General features: G+C 40.2%; 1 pseudogene; it reads left to right on the top strand.

Moving 5' to 3' along the window:
* Nucleotides 1–12,368: 12,368 nt before the first annotated feature.
* On the top strand, nucleotides 12,369–14,331 carry LOC143662136 (importin subunit alpha-1 pseudogene; annotated as a pseudogene).
* Nucleotides 14,332–22,256: the final 7,925 nt, after the last annotated feature.

The raw sequence follows: 22,256 nt of genomic DNA, 5'->3' as shown, positions 1-22,256 counted from the left end.
CAGTCCAAAGCTAACATTTTATGTGACTGGCACCATAATTAACACATATTAAGTTATAATTGTGACTAAGTCAAAATGTGCCTTAGTTTTCCAATCTGACACTATTGCTCTCTCAGGAATCTGGAACCAATGGCAGTTCTTTAGAAGGACTAAGTTAGGTCAGATCTATGGCAATATGTTACATCAGAAGGTCAGCCTTTTCCCTCATATTATCCTCCCTCCAAGATTGACTCTTTTTTGTTATCTTCATTCTTCCCTATCAAACCCCACTATTACAGTGATCACGTATTTTTTTTTTTAGGATTTTCAAAGTGCATGTGTGTGTAATTTTGACCACACTGGGTTGTTCGGAACTCAGATTGTGCACCACTCCCCCAGTTACTCATTAATGTCGGCCAGGGAAAGCCTATTGCAGTCTTCGCAGCTACTTCAATTTCCATAATGTGATTCAGACACACAAATTTTATCTAAAAATCATGGGCAAGATATATTACTGAATTTTTGGATTTTGAAAGATAAGATACAGTGGGGTCAGGAACAATATCTTTTAAACAAACACATTAATATTCTGGCATGTAACTTCTGGATTTCGCATTATGTAAAAAGTACACCTAATGTTAGTTCAGGTCTGGTTTTCCTGTTAAGTGAGTTCAGATTAATTTCCAGTAGTTTTTGCATATTGGGATTGTGCACAAGATTTATGGACCATATCTAGTTTTCTAGAAAAGAACTTTTGGCACCCTCTTAGCTGCAAGCCATAGTCACTCTTACTTTTTCATCTGACTCTTCATGCTGTGTATTAATTCCCGGGTTCTTGATAAATGCTTTAAAACTTCATCTTGTTTTTAGATGTGTGTGTGCACTTCTGTGTGTGTACAGCTTTGCTGAGCTATACTTTAAATACCTTAAATTTCACCTATTTGATGTTTACAGTTTGATGGATTTTAGTAAATGTGTGTGGTTGTGCTTCCACCACAACTTTTCAGGTTTAGGATACTTCTGTAATTCTAAACAGTTCCCTCCTGTGTTTTAGCAGTTAATCCTCACTCCAGCCCCCAGCCTCAAGCCAGGCAACCACTGATGTAGTATGTGTCTGATTTCTTTCACTTAGCCTAATGTTTTGAGACGCATCCATGTGTCTTTTTTTTTTGGTATGCTGTATGGTGGGATCACATTTCATTCTTTTTCCATGTGAGTATCCCATTATTGCAGCACTATTTTGTTAAAGTTTGTTTGCTTGTTTTGCTTGTTTGTTTTTTGGGTAATGCACAGACTGGAAATCAAACCCAGGTCTCCCGCATGGCATGTGAGAATTCTACCACTGAACTACCCTTGCACCCCCTTGCATGTGTCTTTTTTACTGTTAGTTGTAAATGTGCATCAACTAGTACTAGATCAAGAAAAATGTGGCACATCCTCTTGGCAACTGAAAATTCTTGTGTTTTTAACCTGTTCCCAGCTGGTAAGTCTCTGAATTCCTACTTAACATTGAATTCTTTAATCCCCTCACTTCCATTATGAGTTTAGGCCAGAGAAACTCTCATTAGTCCCTTAGCCTCCAATTTCCTGTTAGGCAACTGGGCTTAGATAGTGCTGTGTACTGGAGAACCTTGAAGCTTAATTTCCTGACACCCGATTTCTAGATCGCAGTTCAAAAATCACCAGTCATGCCCTGTATCCAGCTACAAAGCCATGTGGGAATGACTTTCTAATAATTATCAAGTCAGCCACTTTGTCAATGTACTCCAGAATTTTTCTTCCGTACTGGGCCAAGGAGGCTCTTTCAGTCAATTAACAGAACTCAGAGAATCAGAGATGCACCTATTTCCTGAGAATGGAAGAGTTATAGCTGAATATAGAGTCTGGGGGTAACTATTCCCCCAACTGGCCAAACTTAAGCCCTCATCTATTGCATTAGCCCAAATCAGCTTATGCTCTCTGGAAAAGGGGCCTGAGAAAGGGTACCTTCAGCATCATCTCTACTCTTAAGATTTTTGCCTAGGCAGTGACTCTCATGCTCAAAGGAGCCAGAAATAGGTTAGAGGCAGACCAGGATGGAGGGTCAGTGGTCTGCAGCAGGGGCTGATAAACCTGCCTGCACCCAGCCTGACTACACTGCTGGCTGGGAGGGGTCATGTCCCTGGGGCCCAGCCAAAGTTCAGTGAAGGATGCCCTGTTCATAAGAGTGGGTCATTCACCATCCAATGGAAAAGAAATGTTCTTAGGGCTTGGTAGGACCTTCTCAAATTGTTCTGAGAAATCCATGAACCCTTTGAGATGAGATGATTATTATTTATACTTCAGGGTTAGAGACAAGGCTGGGAGCCCCGGAAGGAATAATAGGAGGTTACATTGTTACCCCATCCTAAAATAGCAAGTTTTTGACATGTTTCACTTGGTATTTGCATTTGAAGTTTAGTTGCTACTTCATTTTCCTGCTTTGGAAAAATTAATGATCTTTTCTACCTCTTGTTTGCCTATTCAGCAAAATGGAAATATTAACAATGATGCCTATCTCATAGGATTTTGTGAAAATTAAATTAATTAATAGATGCAAGACTCTTAGGAATGTTTCTAGAGCCTAGTAACCTCTCCATAAAATTGAGTTACTATTACCTAATATTATTTTTTTGGTGGATGGAATATTTTAGCGAATTGTCGACTCATATAGGTAATCATAAAATTCTTCTCTGGAGTGGAGCATCCAAAACAAAGACGTGATAATCCATTCAGCATTATAATATAAACCTGCACCAGTGTGGATGGATATGTATGTCTACAGATTATTGTGTAGACTGGGATGTGAATATCTGAAAGGGAATGAGGGGATTGCTCTAATTGCGGGCTTTGAGATGTTGATGAGGGATGATGCTTCAGTTCAGACATGGGACGATGTCAAAAACATTCTTATTGAGGGGATGGCTATATGAGAGGTACAGCCTATCTAATTTAGAAAATGTCACTCTTTAACCAGTGCCAAGTGCTTTCTCCATTGTAAATATCTTCTTTTACCCTGAAATTTTTGACAAATTTTAAACTCTCACAGCCTGGTCTTAGCCATTGTTTAGAGTAACCTATATTCCAGCTTCAGGTGATGTGGCCAAGGGACATCAGTGGCCATCTGCAGGACTTAGTTATGATTTGGCAAGAGGGAATGTAAAGGGAGAAGCAGTGTTGTCCTCTGAATCAGCTGGTTGCCTGAGGGGACAGGATATTCTCGGACAGATGTTGAGACTTGTAGTAAGTATCCCCTGGATATTCTCAGCATTACTTAGGGATGAGTACTCGGTAACATGTTGGACTTCTTGTGAACTCAGGCAGGATGGGAATCAGACAATTGTTACATGAGCTTTATGGGAATGTGCAGACCTGCAAGCCAGCAGGAATTGGGGATATTGAAACCCCACGCCTGTATGACGGCACTCGTAGACAGTATTTGTGCTACTCTCACTGGTTCCCTTAGGAAAAGCTTCTCCCACTAGAGTTGCCTATGTATAATTGAGATCCTGATGAGATGCTATTATCTTTGTCTCTGTGGAACTCTCACTTCACCAGAGAACATGAGTGCTCAGCACAGCATCCTTTTCTCATCAGTTGGTTACAATCCAGTGAAGGAATAAGCCCCTGTGTCAATCATAGTATCAAGTACACAGGATCAATGTAAGCATTGCAGAGCACTACCTACCACACTGAAGGTGTCATCTCAAAAACTCAGTGGATGACAGAACCAGGGCCACCAGATTCTGTCTCTTTGTACACCACCTAGAATTAACTGCTCAATCAAAATGCTTCAGGATAAACTGGCCAAACTCTCCAAATGCTCCCAGCTCTCCGAACTTGTAGAGCATGTTGTCTGTGAAGATGCAACTGGGGATACAGTTGTGGATCCAATCCTTTCTCAAGCTGCCGTTGTAGGTTCCCCTTCACTCCCAAACATGCATAGCAGCACTGAGAGCAGGGGGAGAAGAGCTTATGTCTTCATCTATAGCCCTTTGGTCCTTGAAGAATGGTGTCATCACTAGTCAGGAAGACTATGCTTGTGGTAGTCAGGTAGACCAATTTTTACAGAGGGGCTCAGAAAATTGGCACAGAGATGCCATAGGAGAACTGGATGCAAAGTATCCTGTCATGAAGGAGAGGCATGTTTTTCATCACTTAAAAATTCAGAAAAGCAGGCATCTGCTTCCAAACCCAAGCATGTTGTTTGACAGCAGTAGAAAGTCAAGAGACTAAATTCTTGTCAAGCAGATGACCCTTCTCTGTTTGCTCTCATGTAATGAAGGCACATACTTATGGGGACAGGTCGTTTCTGTGGCCTACCTTACATGGCCACCAAGATGGACCTAGTGATAAGGCCACATTGAGAGTTCCCCACCTACTACCTATATTTCCATTGAGTACTTTCCATCTCCTGGGTGGAGGACCATATCTACTTTTCTAAGAATTTCTGCCAATAGCATTGCCTGAATCTATCCAGGTCCCCACTCTGCTTGCCTGTCTCTATCCTAGAACTCTGAACCAGTATTCTGCTTCTTAGGGGTATTTTTTCAGTGTGGGAGTGTAGGAGCTTCTCCAACATTGTGAGTTAGCCCACTCAGATGACTTGGTGCCCAGCACTGGTGTTTCTGCCTGTTGAACTGGTACAGGGACACCGTGCTTCGGCCAGGGAGGCTCCCTTCATCTTTGGTTCCTTAGGCTTTGTCTTCTTGGAATATCTCCCAGTCATCCAACAGCCTTTCTTGTTTGGTTCCAGTGGGCTTTGTACCTGACTAAGCCTTTGGAATGACATTCCAGGTATTTAGTGTACTGAGCATAGCTCTCCTTTGTATGCTATTTTCTTAACATAGAAATATACAGGAGAATTTTATTCTTCAGGTGTCTGGGGAAAATATTGTTGAGAACTCCCACAGAGCTCTCTGACAGTAGCCCACCCATTACCTGACAAAATAGAAGGAATGGGATCAGAGAGGAAGATTGGATAATGCTGCCAAGGCCGGATGGAGAAAGAAGCCACCTTATGCTCTGTCATCAGGAGTCCTGGAAATATGCCCCTGGCTAATTCCTGAGATGCTGTCTCAGCTTCACATTCTTGTCTTTTGTTTTCTAACCTTGATTTCTCTTCATGTGTGAATTACTTCAGTAATCATAGGTTTTTGAAGTTACTTTTACATAATGATCTGTACTAAGAGCAAAAAGTATAAAAAAATGACACATTTTTTGAGCTGGAGAAGCTTACCATCTAGTGAAAAATAAGCCTTCTTATATTTTAAAAAAGTTACAATATAACATATGTGCTTTTTCATCTGTTGCTTAAAGTAGCAATAGAAGCAAACATTAATTTGCTGCCTGAGGAAATAAGGAGAACTAGCAGAAGAATTAGCCCTTGCACTGGACCTTAGAGAATTGATAATCATTTTCTAGGTGAACGTGGACAGTGAAAGAATGCAGAGAAAAACCATTCAGGGTACAACAAGCTAACTTGAACTAAGAGAATATGAAAAGAGACATCCTAATGTATTGTTCCTTTTCTACCTACTGTATTGGTAGAATGACAAGTAGTTCATGGTCATTTGATAACTAGTACCATGGCTACTAAATAGGATACCGGGTTGTAGAGGTGGGAGAGAAGTCTGGACAAGTAGGCCCAGAACAGAATTGAGAAAGACTTTGAATCTCATGCTAAGGGATTTTGATGTTTATCCTGTCAGTGGAGGGTTTTAACTATGGAAAAGACATGATTAAATCAGCATGCTCTGATTTCTGGTTAAAAGGGCATTGACTGGCTGTCCCTGGAACTTTGTACAAACTTGCTGATGGAGATTTTATGACAACAAATTCAAATGAGTACTCAAAATAGCTAGAGGAACTAAGTGGAGAGAAAGACATTGCCAGAGTTTTGGAATATTGTAGCATCTATATGTTCCATGTAGCTGGATTGAGAAAAGTAATTTGTGCCATCCATGCAGCACTGTACTAACAGAACCCCAGTGGTGCTCATTTACCCCATGTCTAGTGTCTTTGGGCTCAAGATCTAGTGTCTTTGGTGCCTTATATTGATCATAACACTAGAAGGTCAATTGTAACTCAGTGCATTAGTGGAGCATTTTGCAGCAGATTGTGGTTCCCCTTCATCTTTAGACAGCAGGACATAGGAGCCTGGGCTAGGAATGGAAAGAAAGAATGCCTTTTGGCATTTTGTATTTTGATTGGTGAATCCTGCAAAATAGAAGTGCTCTGGGCAGTGTCAGAAACATGCACACTGGAGATTGTTCTACATATTTGTATATAATATATGACATCAGTTCTGGGAATCCGACAATGGGGTAAGATATTAATCATCTAGATTCAGCAAAGATCTCCACATTTGGCTTTGGGCTAGTTGGATCATGTGTCAAATTGTCATCCAGCTGAAGATTTGAGAAGGTTGTTTTTGTAGTAGTTTTTGTTTGTTTTTTTGAAAAGTACCAGGTGAATGGTGAATAACAGCAAAGAATATTTACACATCATGTCTTTGAAAAAGATTGGATTGAAATAGATCACCACTCATTCAAATATGAATTGTTAAAGGGACCACCAAGTGCTTATATTGAACTGAAGTGCATAAATCTCATTATTTGAGAATGTACAAACATAGGAAAAGCAGACCAGAACCTATGACAATAATACTGAAGGGAAAAGAATATAAGGTATCATCTGACTATTAAAAGAAAGCTAACTTTTGAGAATGATTTACTAAAATACCTAGAAAATAATGTAAGAAAACTCAGTGTTTAATAAGCTATGACATAGCCTATAAGAAATAAAGAAAAAAACACATAACAGAAAAGACTAAAATCAAATACAATGTGATGGAATAAATGAAACATGGGCATAAGGAAATCTTCATAAGAAAAGAAAGGGCCATAAATAAATTAGAAATTACAGCAGCGAAAACAAAGCCTGCATTAATGACAGTAAAGTACAAGATTAGAACTTTCTTAATTGACGATGGGAAGCAGAAGCTTGAAATTCTTTCTCAAAATGTACATTGTCCTGTTCTGACTTCCATTTTGAAGACTAATTTTAAAACATACAAGCAAGTAAATTCCCTTCTAGATGGTGTGGATAGACATAACTTTATAATTTCTGAAAAGAAATGAAACAAGTTTCTACTTTCTTGTCACAGTGACAAGGAAGGATCATTAGGGTTTATTATTTAGGGCAGTGCTTCTCAAAATGTGAATCCTGGACCAGCAGCATCAGCATCACCTGGAAATGTATTAGAAATGCAAATTCTCAAGCCCAACCACAAACTATTGAATCAGAAACTCTGAGGGTGGGGCCAAGCAATCAGCATTTTAACCAATCTTACAGGTGATTCTGCTGAGTACTGGCTTAGGAGAGTGACAGTACGCTCATTGCAATCATGTTCCAAAGCAACTGCCTGGTCACCTCATTACAATCAGTGTTTCTTAACTGCCACTGCATCAAAACACTCAAAATCCAGACCAGGTTGCAGAGGTGAGGGCTCTACTAAATGAAGGGTATATGGACCTCAGACTCCCATCTAGAAATGAGAGAGAAAAGGGACCAGATAAATAACTGCCTGATTGCCCTGAAGAAGGGCTTCAAGAAAACATCAGGTAAAAGATATGAACACAAATAAAATAGAACAAATACTTTCTAAAGTGAAGGAAGGTGCATATGCTGATTAAAAGGGCTTTCTGCAATACAAAATCAATAAGAAGATGACGCACAGTTAAGTAATTGTGGGGTAGATAATTTACCTAATAGATAAAATATCTTATAAACATCCAGGAAAGAGAAGAAGAGAAAACGAGAGGGAGGAGGGAAGGAAAGAGAAAGGGAGAAAGAGAGGAAAAGAAAAAAGAAAAGAAAGAGTCAGCTTCTACATTGAAAACTCATTGCAAAGAGTTCAGATCTAGAGTTAAAGTGAAAATTCAGATTTGCAGAGGAAAATGGGCATCTCTTTCTTCAAGGTTGTCAGGAAAGATACATTATACACAAATGTGGAAAGGTAAATGAGACTAAAATTTTGTAAATCACCTAACGGATTTCCTGGCACATGTTTGTCCTCATTCAATGCTAGCTCTTATCCATTATCACAGAACCAAGCACATGGGCAGTGAATACAAGACTCATTCCTGGAAGCTGTTGTTCTCTAGGGCATGGTGTCTAAGCCATTAATGAATGTTTACCCTGGAAAAAGAAGGTAAGATCTGAAAATAGGGCCTAATAAAAAAGTCATTGAAAGGGTGGTTACGGTCCTCATGGTCCTGGGACATTTTGTGTGGGTGCGTGTGTTTGAGGGGTGGTGGCTTGGACCATCAGAGTATGTAGATGAGAAAGAATGTACAACAAAGGGTCAGGGCTACTCAAGATGAATTCAGGTACTGCAAATATGTTCCAAGTACGGGTCCTGTGGAGAAGCTAACCAACATATGTCAGATATGACAGAGGGCACACGTTCCCACATTGCCTTCTTGGAAGGAGGAAGGGAGTAAAGCTTACCTGGACTCTCAGGTCCCTTCTGAGGCTGAGATTCCATGGATGAAATAAAAGGTCGTGTTGATTTCATTGTACTTCTGCCTAGTCCATTGAGGATTCTCTTTCTTTTCCCCAATGTTATCAGTCAATGGACAATTGATACTTCTATTAGACACAACCCCTAATCTCAAAGATTATGAACTCTATAAGAAACAAGATACAAAGAAACACATCTAAGAAGTTAATTACTGTTCAAAAGCTAAAAATAATACAAAAGATGTTACAAGTGTATATGTGGTAAGTGAAACATAACTGATAGATTAAAAATCTGGCTACCTAATGAGCTATCCTTGTGATGTGGAGGTGCCAAGGAAGGCTTTAGAGAGATGGTAAGTGAACTAGAACACGCAAGAGAGGTCAAGTGATAACGTCAGTGCAGGCAGAGGGCAATATGAGATGCAAAAACAAGGACCCACAAGACGGAATAAGTAGAAAAATTTGAGAGAACAAGGATTCAGTTTAAAGTGCAGTACTGGAATTAAAATGATAATATTTATTGAGTTAAATGGCAATATTTGGGGCTTTGGAATTCATCTTATGGGCAATGCAGAGCCATAAAAATCTAAAAAATGTCTTTCTCGATATAAATTTCCAAAGATGGTATAGCAATTTAACTAGGTCTTTACCAAATGGTAGCCTCTCTTATAGCATCCCATATTTGAATACCATATAATCAGCAAGACATGGTTATACTATAACTTTGTGAAAGTTACGCAACTGCTTTGATATTTTTACACCACTAAAAGTGAAAAAATATATTGCCTTTTTTTCTCTCCTCTTCTCTTTTTTGGGCTGCTTTTAGCAGTCTGAAAATCAACTTTCATTTTGACTGCTGCTTAACAGAATTTGATTAAAAAAGGTAAACTAATTACAACGGAAATGCAGCTCTGCGAAGCTTTAAGAAAAACACATTATTTTGTTTTAGGGTTCAGTTACTATACATTCATTTATCATCTTTATAAGCGATGTGCAGGCGATGATGAATAGGCCTTGGCTTTGAATCAGGAAATGTAAATTATCCTCTTTCTTTGATTTTTTTTTTAAAAGCAAATAATGGATACTAGTAAATTTGAAGCTAACCCACGTGCCAGGAACTCAGCACTGATGTCATTCCATGAAAGTAACCTGAGGGCTATCCAGCTGAGAGTCTGAAGCAGAGAGGACTCCTGGGTGGGGGGTATGATACGTAACCTAGGCTGAGTTGGGTTGGTGCTCTGGTGTGAACTAGCTGGTTCTAGGACCACTGGTAAAGGACAGGCTGCTCTACTATTGCTTTGTATTTGGGCCTCCTCATACCAAGTAGCATTTGCCCTTTGCAAAACGGCAGGTGATTTTCTTAAGTCCTCCCTCATTTGGACCTCACCTTTCGGCCTTCTCCTTTTCTCCCTCCAAAAAATATTCATTCTTTAAGTCCTGCTCAGGTTTTTGCCTCTTTGCAGTCTTCTCTGATGGCTCAGCCCACAATCAAATCTGTTCAGAATGTTGCAAATCTCTAATATATTGTGAGATATTGGGTGCTCTTATGAGCAAGAATCTCAATACTTCAGGATGCACAAAATGAGTTTTAATGCTTAGGTCATATTTGCATAGGTAGAAAAAACGAGAAAGTACATTTCCAGTAAGTTAAGAACAAAGGACACTCAACTGTAGGCCATGGGTGAAGAGAGAACAGTTATGATCAGATGGATGGTCATTACTGCATATGAGAAGCATGGGCATATTTTAAGATAGATAAAGCTTGGAATGCTCACCTCAGGATAAATCCCCAGTTTACATTACACTTACCATTTGGCATAGAAAAACAAACCTCTACTGAAGGAAAATAGCAATATGAAATGTGGGCTTTATTGGTGTGGAGAGTAGTGCATAGTCGTTTCCATTTTCAGGGTTTTACAACATTTACATTAACTTGCATATGGAATGTTTAAGTTATTTGCATGCATTCTGCAAATAATTTTAGATGGGCAATTTACTTACATTTGGGTGGCATTTATGGATAAAGATATTAGCCATAGACACTTTTCACAGATAAAGTTATGTTTACATCAGTAGGTCCCATATTAGTTATAAAATATGCCAATTTCAAATTTATGCTGTTCTATGTATTCCATTTTCCTTTTTAGAAATAAAACCCAAGGCTTTCTACTCGCCATACCACACCGAGAAGATAACTTGAATGCTCCCTTTTTAATTTCATTAACTTTTGCTTCTTCTCAGAGCCCTTCCTTTTGTCAGTTGCTTTTATTATACCTCCTCTCAGACTGCTGAGACAACGATTAGGCACACAGGCCTTGGAAAAATAAATAAAGTGAAAGAAAATATGATGTTCTGTCACTTTAAAATGTAGTCCATTTCCAACAACATATTAAAAGTCTAAAATATTTTATTGTCTGGGTACAATCTCATTTTTATTGCCCCAATCACAGCTCATTGGCCAGGATATGCTGGGCAGAGGAGTGAGCTGGTCAGCTAATGGCCTTCCTGCTGCTAAAATTAACTAATTGTTCAAGTAATAACCATGGACCCTCATGGCCTATTTTAATAGTCAGTGGCAATCAGGGAAATTATTTTGCTGCTTTCATTTCAGTACATCCTCCTCCTGGCCATTTGCACCCCTCTCCATCCTCTTAAATGTTTACTTCATGAGAACTATTTCAATGAGAGTCTGCAGGGGGCTCTGGCCAGTCCCTCCAAGTTGTAATTGGGGCTGGCCATTTCTCCCATCAATAGGGGAAGAGATCCTATAGCTCTGTGGATTGGAATATGTGGGGTGGCCATCGATCTATGGCCACAATCTGCGTTCACCACCTAGCATCCCTCCTCTGCCACACGTGCCTCTCATGCCAGTTTGTTTCACATCTTCTATATCCTGCCCATCTACTGGCCATGATCCCACCCCTCCTCTTGGTAGAAAACCCCTTACCCATCTCTCAGTGATCATGCCCTCCCCATAATAAAGGGCAGCTAGGAGCTCACTCTTTCAATATCCCAGGACAATGCTGTGTTCAATATTGATCTCTCCTTCCCTGATGTTCCAATATATACTGTTACTACACTACGTATAACCATGTTTTGGGGCTTCACATTCTCCCTTACCTAGTTATTTGTTGTTTTATGTGTATACATCCCTTATCCTCAGCTAAGCTATAAATTTACTCAGAAAATATTCTGTTCTTTCTCTTATATCCCTCAGTACTGAAAACTGTGTTGAATACTTGGCAAATGTTTAATAAACACATTTGAATAAAAATGAAATTAGTGGTAGGGATTTCAAAGTTGAAACTGCTATATGAATATCTTCTGGGAATGTCTTAAATTCCTGGTACACATACAGCAAGAGAAAAATTCTATAGCTTCCTCCACTGAGACTTAATCTTGATGAGTTTTGTCATAAACATGCCATTAAAATGAATCGCAGAGACTGGAAACTCTGTAGGATAGAGTTTAGAAAAGCAGCAGATAAAGACATGGCAAAACTTTATTTTGAAGGAATTTAATCACCAAAAGAGGTAGGTGTGAAGCAGAATTATGGTATAAACAGGTTTAAGAGATGAGATGGAGGGCTGGCTAGCTTATTCAAGATTTTTTTGCACATTAAACATGTATAAACTACACATTTATGCTACTTATTCGCTGGCACAAATGTTTAGTTACCCCTCCTTCATACAGGGAGGCAGATATTAAGAGTGTGAAGCTTGGCATCAGTCAAAGCTGCTTTCTACCTTGGCACAGTCAACTGCTAGTTTTACGGTCTTGAAATTCTTAGCAGCCAAAGCCTCGGGTTATTCCTGTTAAAAATGAGGACAGTAGACACAGTCTTCGGGCAGAGTCGTATTGGACGTTTCGAGCGCAGTAGACTCGCAGCTTGTGAGCACTGTCAATCCTCCTGAGGAAGCCCAAGCCCGCTCCTGAAGTACGAACTTAGGCCGCAGCGCTTTCTCCCTTTGTCTCACAACAATGTCCACCAATGAGAATGCTAATTCACCAGCTGCCCGCCTTAATAGATTCAAGAACAAGGGGAAAGATAGTACAGAAATGAGGCGACGGCGTATAGAAGTTAATGTGGAGCTGAGGAAAGCTAAGAAGGATGACCAGATGCTGAAAAGGAGAAATGTCAACTCTTTTCCTGATGATGCTACTTCTCCACTGCAGGAAAACCGTAATAACCAGGACACTGTAAATTGGTCTGTTGATGACATTGTCAAAGGCATAAATAGCAACAATTTGGAAAGCCAACTCCAAGCCACTCAAGCTGCTAGGAAACTGCTTTCTAGGGAAAAACAGCCCCCAATAGACAACATAATCCGGGCTGGTTTGATTCCAAAATTTGTGACCTTCTTGGGCAGAACTGATTGTACTCCCATTCAATTTGAATCTGCTTGGGCACTCACTAACATTGCTTCTGGAACATCAGAACAGACCAAGGCTGTGGTAGATGGAGGTGCTATCCCAGCATTCATTTCTCTGTTGGCATCTCCTCACACTCACATCAGTGAGCAAGCTGTATGGGCTCTAGGAAACATTGCAGGTGATGGCTCATCTTTCCGAGACTTGGTTATCAAATATGGTGCAGTTGATCCTCTGTTGGCTCTACTTGCAGTTCCTGACATGTCATCTTTAGCATGTGGTTACTTACGTAATCTTACTTGGACACTTTCCAACCTTTGTCGAAACAAAAATCCTGTACCCCCATTAGATGCTGTTGAGCAAATTCTTCCTACTTTAGTGCGTCTCCTGCATCATGATGATCCTGAAGTATTGGCAGATACCTGCTGGGCCATTTCTTATCTTACTGACAGTCCAAATGAACGGATTGAAATGGTTGTGAAAACTGGAGTTGTGCTACAGCTTGTGAAGCTTCTAGGGGCTACTGAATTGCCAATTGTGACTCCTGCACTAAGAGCCATAGGAAATATTGTTACTGGGACAGATGAACAGACTCAGGTTGTAATAGATGCAGGAGCACTTGCTGTCTTTCCCAACCTACTAACTAACCCCAAAACTAATATTCAGAAGGAAGCTACATGGACAATGTCAAACATTACAGCTGGCCGTCAGGACCAGATACAGCAAGTAGTCAATCATGGATTAGTCCCATTCCTCGTTAGCATTCTTTCTAAGGCAGACTTTAAAACCCAAAAGGAAGCTGTGTGGGCTATGACCAACTATACAAGTGGTGGAACAGTTGAACAGATTGTATATCTTGTCCATTGTGGCATAATAGAACCGTTGATGAACTTTTTAACTGTGAAAGATACCAAAATTATTCTGGTTATTCTGGATGCCATTTCAAATATCTTTCAGGCTGCTGAGAAACTAGGTGAAACTGAGAAACTTAGTATAATGATTGAAGAATGTGGAGGCTTGGACAAAATTGAAGCTCTGCAAAACCATGAAAATGAGTCTGTTTACAAGGTTTCATTAAGCTTGATTGAGAAGTATTTCTCTGGAGAGGAAGAAGAAGATCAGAATGTTGTGCCAGAAACTACCTCTGAAGGCTATACCTTCCAAGTTCAGGATAGTACTCCTGGGACTTTTAACTTTTAGATTGTACAGCTGAGGTTTGTTTGTGTACTATGTTTGGTATACATTTGTCTTGTTGTTTCTCTATTTTAAGAACTCTTTTTAAATGTGATTTGTTATGTAGCACTTTTTACAACAATACTATACTTGAACAGTTCCAAACTGTATATACTGTATGAAACCTGTCCTCTCAATGCGTTTTCTTATTTCTGTGTGGAATTTCATATCTTGCAGTGTCCTGTAAATAAAGATTAAATTCCACCCTTTTCTTCAAAAAAAAAAAAAAAAATGAGGACAGTAGCTATATCACTTTATGGGCCATTATAGGGACTCTATGAAGTAAGCCATGCCATGCATTGCACACAATAGATGTTTAATTAATGCTATATATTATTTCCATAATATTTCTAAGGACTTCTGAACAAATGCCACTTTGGCACATAGTAAGTGCTCAGAAATAATTTGTGCAGTGAGGCACTGCCCCCTAAAAGGAGTTAATCAATGACCCACAGTGCTTAGGTGTCAGGGGAAGGAGAAAAACCACCAGGAAAGGGTTACTACCTGCCAGGGACTCTCCTTCATCTAGAAGCCTTTGGGCCCTGTGAGAACCTTATAAAGGCCAGAGTGAGGGACCTTGGGGGAATCCACCAGGGACTTAGAGCCTCTCCAGAGAAACAAAGTCACATTAAAGAGATTCAAGTCCTTTGCGCCCAGGAATGAGGTCCTGTGCAGAAGAAACCACAAATACCGAACCTAGTCCTGAGGTATCTTCACTGTAAACCAAATAAATACCAAACTGAACTCCTGTCCAGCTTCTAGAACTTTGAGGAGCAGTCAAATAGAATTTCAGAGAGCACTGACCTGGAACTCTAGCTCAAATGAGACTTTTTAATAAGGAAAAAACCATATGTTTGCACATGTATTATTTTTCCTTAGCAAAAAGTCTCATTTGAGCTAGAGTTCCTGACCAGTGCTCTTTTACCTCCATTCTTTAAGGACTTGCACAAATCTTTCTTCTCCCCCGAGATCTCAGCAGATACACTTATTCCTGACCCCCACATTCCCATAGTTCTGTTGGTGATCTGAACCATCTCTAGTATGGGTGAGCAGAGCTGTTATTTTTAAATCCATCTTCTTTTCTCACATAGATGATAAGTTCCTTGAGGACGCACATTGATATCGTATCATCATGAGTCCACTAGCGGCTACCCACCCCAACTATCCAGCACTTACCAGAGTGTTAAGTCCCTACAAGAGCTCATTTCAGCACGTTTTATGGCTTAAAACAAATAAATACATCCAGCAGAGGAAACCTTGAGATTAACGTGCTAAACTATTGATCGTGTTTCCTCCTGGTTGAAGGTAAAGCTAACTTTGGGAGTTGTGGGGGAAGGTGGTCCATCTGGTCCTGTGACATTTTTCTGGAAATGCCATCAAAATGAAAGTGAGAAATGTGCTACAAACTGAACAATCATGATCCCCTCTCATATCTGAAAGGAGTACTGTGAGAGAAATGAGCATAAATCAAAGCTGGACTTGTCTTGTCCTCATTGAGGCAAAACAGGTTTTTCTTCAAAAAAAAAAAAAACAACAAACATCTGCCATAAGGGGATTTAAATCGGGTATTCCTGTTTTTAGAAGATCTCTATTTCCTTACAGGATGTCAGCTTTGAACACTAATCCATGGAAATGTCTTTAAGAGCTACTCCAATTGGCAGACGTGCTAGAGAGTGGACGTGGGCAGGTGTGGGAAAGGAGTGGGGTGGGTGGGGGAGTGCAAAAAAACCTCTTTCCCAAGCTGATGCATTACTTTAAAATAAAAAGACAACTCCCAGAGGCTTTTGGCTGTTACAGTTCCCCCTGTGACTTTTGTAACAGTGTGGCCCAGGGACGCCTTTAGAAAATGCTCCACTGTGGGTCAGCAGTTTCTCGGGCCTCGCTCTCCTGGGCCAATAGCAATATGTGCCTTTGTCAATACTGAATTTCATTTGCTGTATAGCAGTTTAGAGAGGGAAGCACATCGTGTTGCATTTTCCTTGCCTCTCAAACTGGAGTTCTTGCTTCTCCCCAGCTTTGTGTTGTCAGCAAAACATAAAGCGTTTACAATCGGTCTCTTGATCTGAGGTAATTACCTGCAGAAGAAATAGCGAGGGTAAGAACCTAACAAGAGAAGCATCTTGTCTCCTCGCATCTCAGGGTGGGCTGCTGTCCTGAAAGGGTATCAGACTTGTCAAATTGGTTCAAATTAAATTGACACGGTGCTCTACCAGGCATCACCACGTTATTATACATCTCAGAGCCTTTTGGGGCAGTAAATGCCTTTAGAGTTAAAAAGGAATGTGCAAAGAAATGGACTCAAAGGAGTCAGCACCAAGGACAGTGGGGGTCTCCAGGAGGACGTGTTAAAACTAGCTATGAAATTCAGGAAGGTTATGTTATTACTGGAGATCAGTTTTGGTCTTCTCTCAGCAATTTCTGGTTCTGTGACAGAGGTGTCCCCAGACCTTAGCAATGAAGCCTTGGATCCATTTTTCCTGCCTCCGGCTCCATTTATTTATTTATTGTAACATTTATGAGCCGTGTCCAGGGAAGCTGCTGGGCCTGACAGCATCAGCCTCAGCCTCAGCCTGAAGGGAGATAGAGGGGATTCTACTCCTAACCTTTCCCCGATGGGCTGGATGACCTTGGCCAAGTCATTTAACCTAAGCATGCTGGGGCCGATGTTTATAACCAAACAAGGGACTGAATGAGGCCTGGATCACCTGGCCAGGGTGTCAGGAGGAATAACTAATGATTGTAGAGCGTTTTGCAAACAGAAAGTGCTGCACAAAATGCTTAATATTAATAATAAAATGCATTCATTGCAAGCCTCTAGGCATATGTACAGAAATAGCGACAGCAATTAAAGTAGCACACTAACAAAACTCATTAACCCCCAAACCTCCTTCTGACTGCATTTGGCTGTTCTGGCTTAACTGCTTCCTTAAAATTGCCTGGTGGTACAGAAGGAAGGCTGCAGTTGGGGCATCATGAGGGCCTCCCTCATTGTCTAGGCAGGTTCGCATGTCACCTCTTCTGAGACCCAACACTCCTAAAGCCCCTTGCCTCCATTTAACCTTCTCTGCCTACTGCCCTCTTCTTGGTACCTGGACACCCACTGCCTGACCCTCTATGGCTCATCTCTATTTTATATTCTTCCATGAATAAATGTCTTCTCTCTATTTTGACGGTAAGCTCTAGGAGGTCTAGGGTTTCCATGTGTGTTGTACTCCCATGTTCCTGAAAGAGACAAAGCAAAGCATGTCCCCACATGTAGCCAGGATCATCCCAATGCATTTGATTAGACTAAGGGCAGGGTGTTTCTGGAAAAGGCCATGCACACTGGCATTAGCAGTGCCAATGGGTCCCTGAGGCCAGCAGGGAGGAAGAGTGAATACACTGGGAGGAGAGAAGGAACAAAGGAGAAAGGGCTTGGACCCAGTTGGAAAATAAAAGCGGTAGTTTGAGTAAGTAGCTTCAGAGAAAGCAGGAAGGGAGTTATCTGCCTGCACCTTACATATGAAGAAGAAAGAGCAAGACATAAGGTGGGTATCAGCTAATAAGGGATAGAGGATGGAACTGACATGACCAGTTGAATAACTCAGGGGCCTGAGGAGGATGTGAAGACAGGAGGGGAGCTCCTGTAAAGATTGTTTTTTAAATCTATTTTCTCGGTGTAAGACAGAATGGCTCATTTGAAAATAATAGTCTCTCTCCTCACCTCCTTCTTCCTTCTCTTTAATAAACCACCATTTTGGTTTTTGTTTCTCTTTTAACATTTTTATGTCATATCTCACCTTGCCCAGAATGCTGGCTCTCGCTAGAATTTTTGTGCTGCAATAGTATATTTTAGAGAAAATAAAAGTGGCATGCAAACCATAGTCCTGAAGTATTATAAGTCAAAATTTAATCTGATTTTGCCTTGAGTACAAACATTGCAATACAGGCTTATGATATGGACCGTGAGACTGATAATCTAAAGAGTTTTTATGAAAAATGATCACATATACTAGAACAAGTGTTCTCCAAATTATATATCAGAATATTATAGTATTTGCTAAAATGTCATATAAAGGAACAAAGCAAAAAAAATCAGACATTATATTCAATTTTATTTATTAAAAGATTTTCTGGAAAGGAGTTTTTTGGGCAATGAGGGGCACCATGAGTCTCAGAAGAAATAGCCAATGAACACCTGGTTGGGGGCGGAGTGGGGATGCCATATATACAGCCCAGAGAAGAATTTGCTTGCTACAGAGGACACATCTGCTTCTGGAGGAGAGGGAGGGAGGGAGGAAAGAAAGAGAAAGGAAGAGGGACAAAGAAGACACTAACAGCGCAAAAATTAATGCTGGGTAACAGTGAACTGTCAAGGGAAAGATGAGGTAAGAATCCAAAGAAAAGTGGGGAGAGTAATGGGAGTGGGTTCTGGAGACCTGTCTTGGCAGAGGCATTTGTGAAGAATATTCTTGATTTTTGGCACCCTCTCCACAGAAGATTTTCTCCTGTAGAGAACAGAGAGTGATTGTGGGCAAGCAGTTTGGGAGATTACAGGTCTGGAGACAACTTTTGGGAAAAACCTCAAATCACCAGAAAAAAAATCCAAGAAATTATATTAAGAGAGTGCAAGCCTCTATTTCACGGCCAAATCAAAAACTCCCTGACTAGGAAATTATATTCTGTCTCAGTCTCTTTCCTGAAGACTGGGCATGGCTGGCAGGACAGAGGGCAGAAGGGAGAGAAGATGTCAGTGAACATTCTAGGATTCAATTCTACCACCAATATGTGGTGTGACCTTGGCCAAGTCACTTCACATCTGTCAGCCTATTTTTCATCTGTAAAGCAAAGCATTTGAGTTAGACAGTCCGCAAAGTCCTTTCCACCTCTGATATCCGCAATGCTGAGTGTTTAAAGGATGTTTTAAGCACTCAATGGCTACCTGGTATTTCTATTTCATCATAGCTATTATGTTTTACTGAAGTGCACAATTTTAGGATCTCATTTCAATGATTTAGAGTGGTCACCAGCCAAAATCTGTTCAGCAACTTCTGTATGCCCAACCTTTTGATAAGTACTATAAGGGATGACCCTGTTCCTGCACTTGATGGACATATGCTCGAAAAGGAGAGTCCCACTGGCACATGAAAAAAGACAAAGGAATAGAATATTTCATGGATAACAGAGAAAAAAAAAGACAAAGGATAAGAAATGCTGCCAAGTATATACTGAGTTTAGTGAAACATGAACTTTCTGTGGGTTAAATGGCCAAAGAGAAGGAATAGTTATGATCTGAGCGTTTGAAAGTAAGTATTTTGTTCAACTCACCAGTCCCTGCCTGAATCCTGATTCCTGCTTGGTGACAGCTGGACAATCATATGCACACTTAAGCACAAACGTGTATACACACACACACACACACACACACACACACACACAAGGATGTAGTCCAAAGCCCAGACACAATGGGGCTATTGGCACACTTCCATTAGATGAGTCAGGTATAGACAATGGGAAAGATGGACAAGAGGCTCCAGGTTCAAATCCAGAAGTCACCCTATAGTAGGTTATAGTCTGGGGAAACCAAGCTAAGAATAAGCAAGCATACACAGGGTGATAGAACAACCAACTAAAACTGAAGTCAAGAGAGTTAGGTCAAAATGTTCATTCTGTCATTTACTAGAACTCTGGATTTGGACAGTCTCTTACTCCATAGGAGTTTGGTGTTAGACAAAGGCCTTTCCACCATATGCTAATAGACTTTGATTAGGAGTAACAAAGTTGGAGAGAAAGTAGGGAAACCAGGAGCCACCAGGAAGATTTTGGGTCTATAGGGGATGATTCACAAAGGAAAGAGATAGCTTTGAGGAGAGTAACAGTTGGGTGGTGAGCATAGAGTTTGTTGCCTTAGTCCACTACTTGGACTAGAGTTGACCTTTCAGGAATGCTCTTCTCTTAATGTTCTAGGGTTTCTTCAGTTTTGTGCACTTCACTTTTTCAGCAAACATTTATCACCAACAACTATAATTAAACTATGCATGACTATATAATTTGTAGCCCAAACCTGGAAACTATTGAGAATAAAAGGGATTGTGTTACTAATAACTATAATGGACAAGTGAAAACCTTGCTTGGTCTGGGGAAATTGGACATATGATCATCCCATCCATAAAATATCCCATTTTCTTCTACCATATCATCAATTTTTCTTCTTACAATGTAAGAAGTTTCATTCTGGTACCCCCATCAGACATTGAAGATTCTGTTTAAACAAACACATGAGCAAACAAAGAAGAGACCCCTAGGAAAGAAAAGAATCCTGTAGGAAACAAAGATTGCTAAATATCAGGGAACTAAAGCTCAAAAAGTCATTTTGAAGGAGAGCAATCCAGATGTATTTACGTGCATATATGCAAGAAGGAGAGTTTTTATAGTATACACAGCTTTGCAACCAAAAATTAATCATGTGGTTCTAACATTTTGGTGTTCTAAAGTATCAGGCATTTTGGTGTGTTTGTGTGTATGTATGTGTTTATGTGTATGTGTGTGTGCATTATAAAATGCGTATGTCTATTAAGCCCTGAAGAACTGTGTTTCTTGGGTAAGAGAGACAAACAAGGGGAGAAAGGAAAGCACTGGAGAGGTTGGGTGGAGAGGATAGTTGGGAATGCTTGCGTAATTTAAAATTATAACCCAACAAATGCAAAACAGGAAAGGAACAGCATTTTAAAGAGCCTGGCAGATAGCATCAGCTCATTAGTGGTTCCATTACAGTGTACATTGGTTTGCTTTCTCTCCTAGCACAAAAAAAAAAAAGTGATATATGTGCATGTGGGTATGGAGGAAGTAAATTAAATAAACATAGATCAAGTTATTTTAGGGTATTCTGAGCATTAAGTTTCATCTTTGAAGGTAGTGGTGAGAATTATGAAAAGTTTCGGTCTTTTAAATTAGCCACTGTACTTCAAAAATAATCAGATTCCCAAGGCATTCTTTGAATAGGTTAGGAGTGGGGAAGGGTCAAATTGAAAGGGAGTGGAGATCTCTCCACAGGTGGACAGGGCGGCAGGGAAGTCTAGGCTGCTGACACTGCACTGCTGTCAATGATTGGAGAACTTTGTTTCCATTTGGAAATGATTAAGGTCTTATTGCTCCTGTCTTAGATATGAAAGATTTGAAATGCATCAGTTTGATGTAACTAAGGTTGAATGACAACTCTATATATGTGGTTAGCAAAGCTCATTGTGAAGGAGAGAAGAGCACAGAATTTCAGAAAAGTTGAACCATAAGAATTGAGTACCTTGATTGAATTTGATAGTTCTTAATGGGATACTGTACTGAACTGGCAAAAAACGCAATGAGATTTGGTGAAAAGGACCGCACTCAAATTTAGTTTTAACAAAACCTCAGAATTAATCTTTCCCATTTGATGTAGTTAATAGTAGTGGAAATTGTTTTATGGAAGGAAAGACAATGCCAGAAATAGCAGGGTGGGATTTGAGAAGTGGAATTAGAAGAGGGCAACAGGGGGTAGCTGATTTGCTTTTCTGCTCCCAAATACCTGCAGTAATCATGCTTAGGGGTCTGATAGATTTCTTTTCATTAATGGTGGAGTAGGATTTCCTAAGTAATAGAGGGAAGATTTCTGGGTAGAGTTTGGGTTGTAACCACTGAATAGAAATAATAAAGAGGATGAATAAGCCATACCATCTGGGCCAATGTTGTAGAGTAGAAGGTGGAAAAGAAGGCCCAGTGCCTTGTCCAGAGACACCATCTGGGACCTTGTATCCTCAAAGTTTAGGGGATCTGCCAGTGAAAAAAGGAGCTATGATGCAAGGAGGCTGGGACACAGGTAAAGGTTGGCACTTCCTAGTGGTGCCATAATTTGTTTCTGAGGAGGGCCGTTGTCACAGGGGGACAGCTCCCTTTCAGTCCTACATCTTCACTCCTGGAACATGTAGCATTTGATGACAGCAGCTCTCAGACCCTTTGTTTAGTTCTATTTTAGGCCTTCAGGTAGGTTTAATTTTCTTTTAAAATCAAATGTTTTTTTAAAAGTAGATTATCCATTCTTCAGCTTTTAGCAGCTACTATCACTCCCTATTGTCTGATATTGGATACGCCTCCTCAATTTACATTAACTGTCTGAA

Source organism: Tamandua tetradactyla, chromosome 18, assembly GCF_023851605.1.
Source record: "Tamandua tetradactyla isolate mTamTet1 chromosome 18, mTamTet1.pri, whole genome shotgun sequence".
In the NCBI taxonomy this organism is placed as follows: domain Eukaryota; kingdom Metazoa; phylum Chordata; class Mammalia; order Pilosa; family Myrmecophagidae; genus Tamandua; species Tamandua tetradactyla.
The sequence above is the reverse complement of the archived record's forward strand: the minus strand, read 5'-3'. Positions and strand labels throughout refer to the sequence as shown.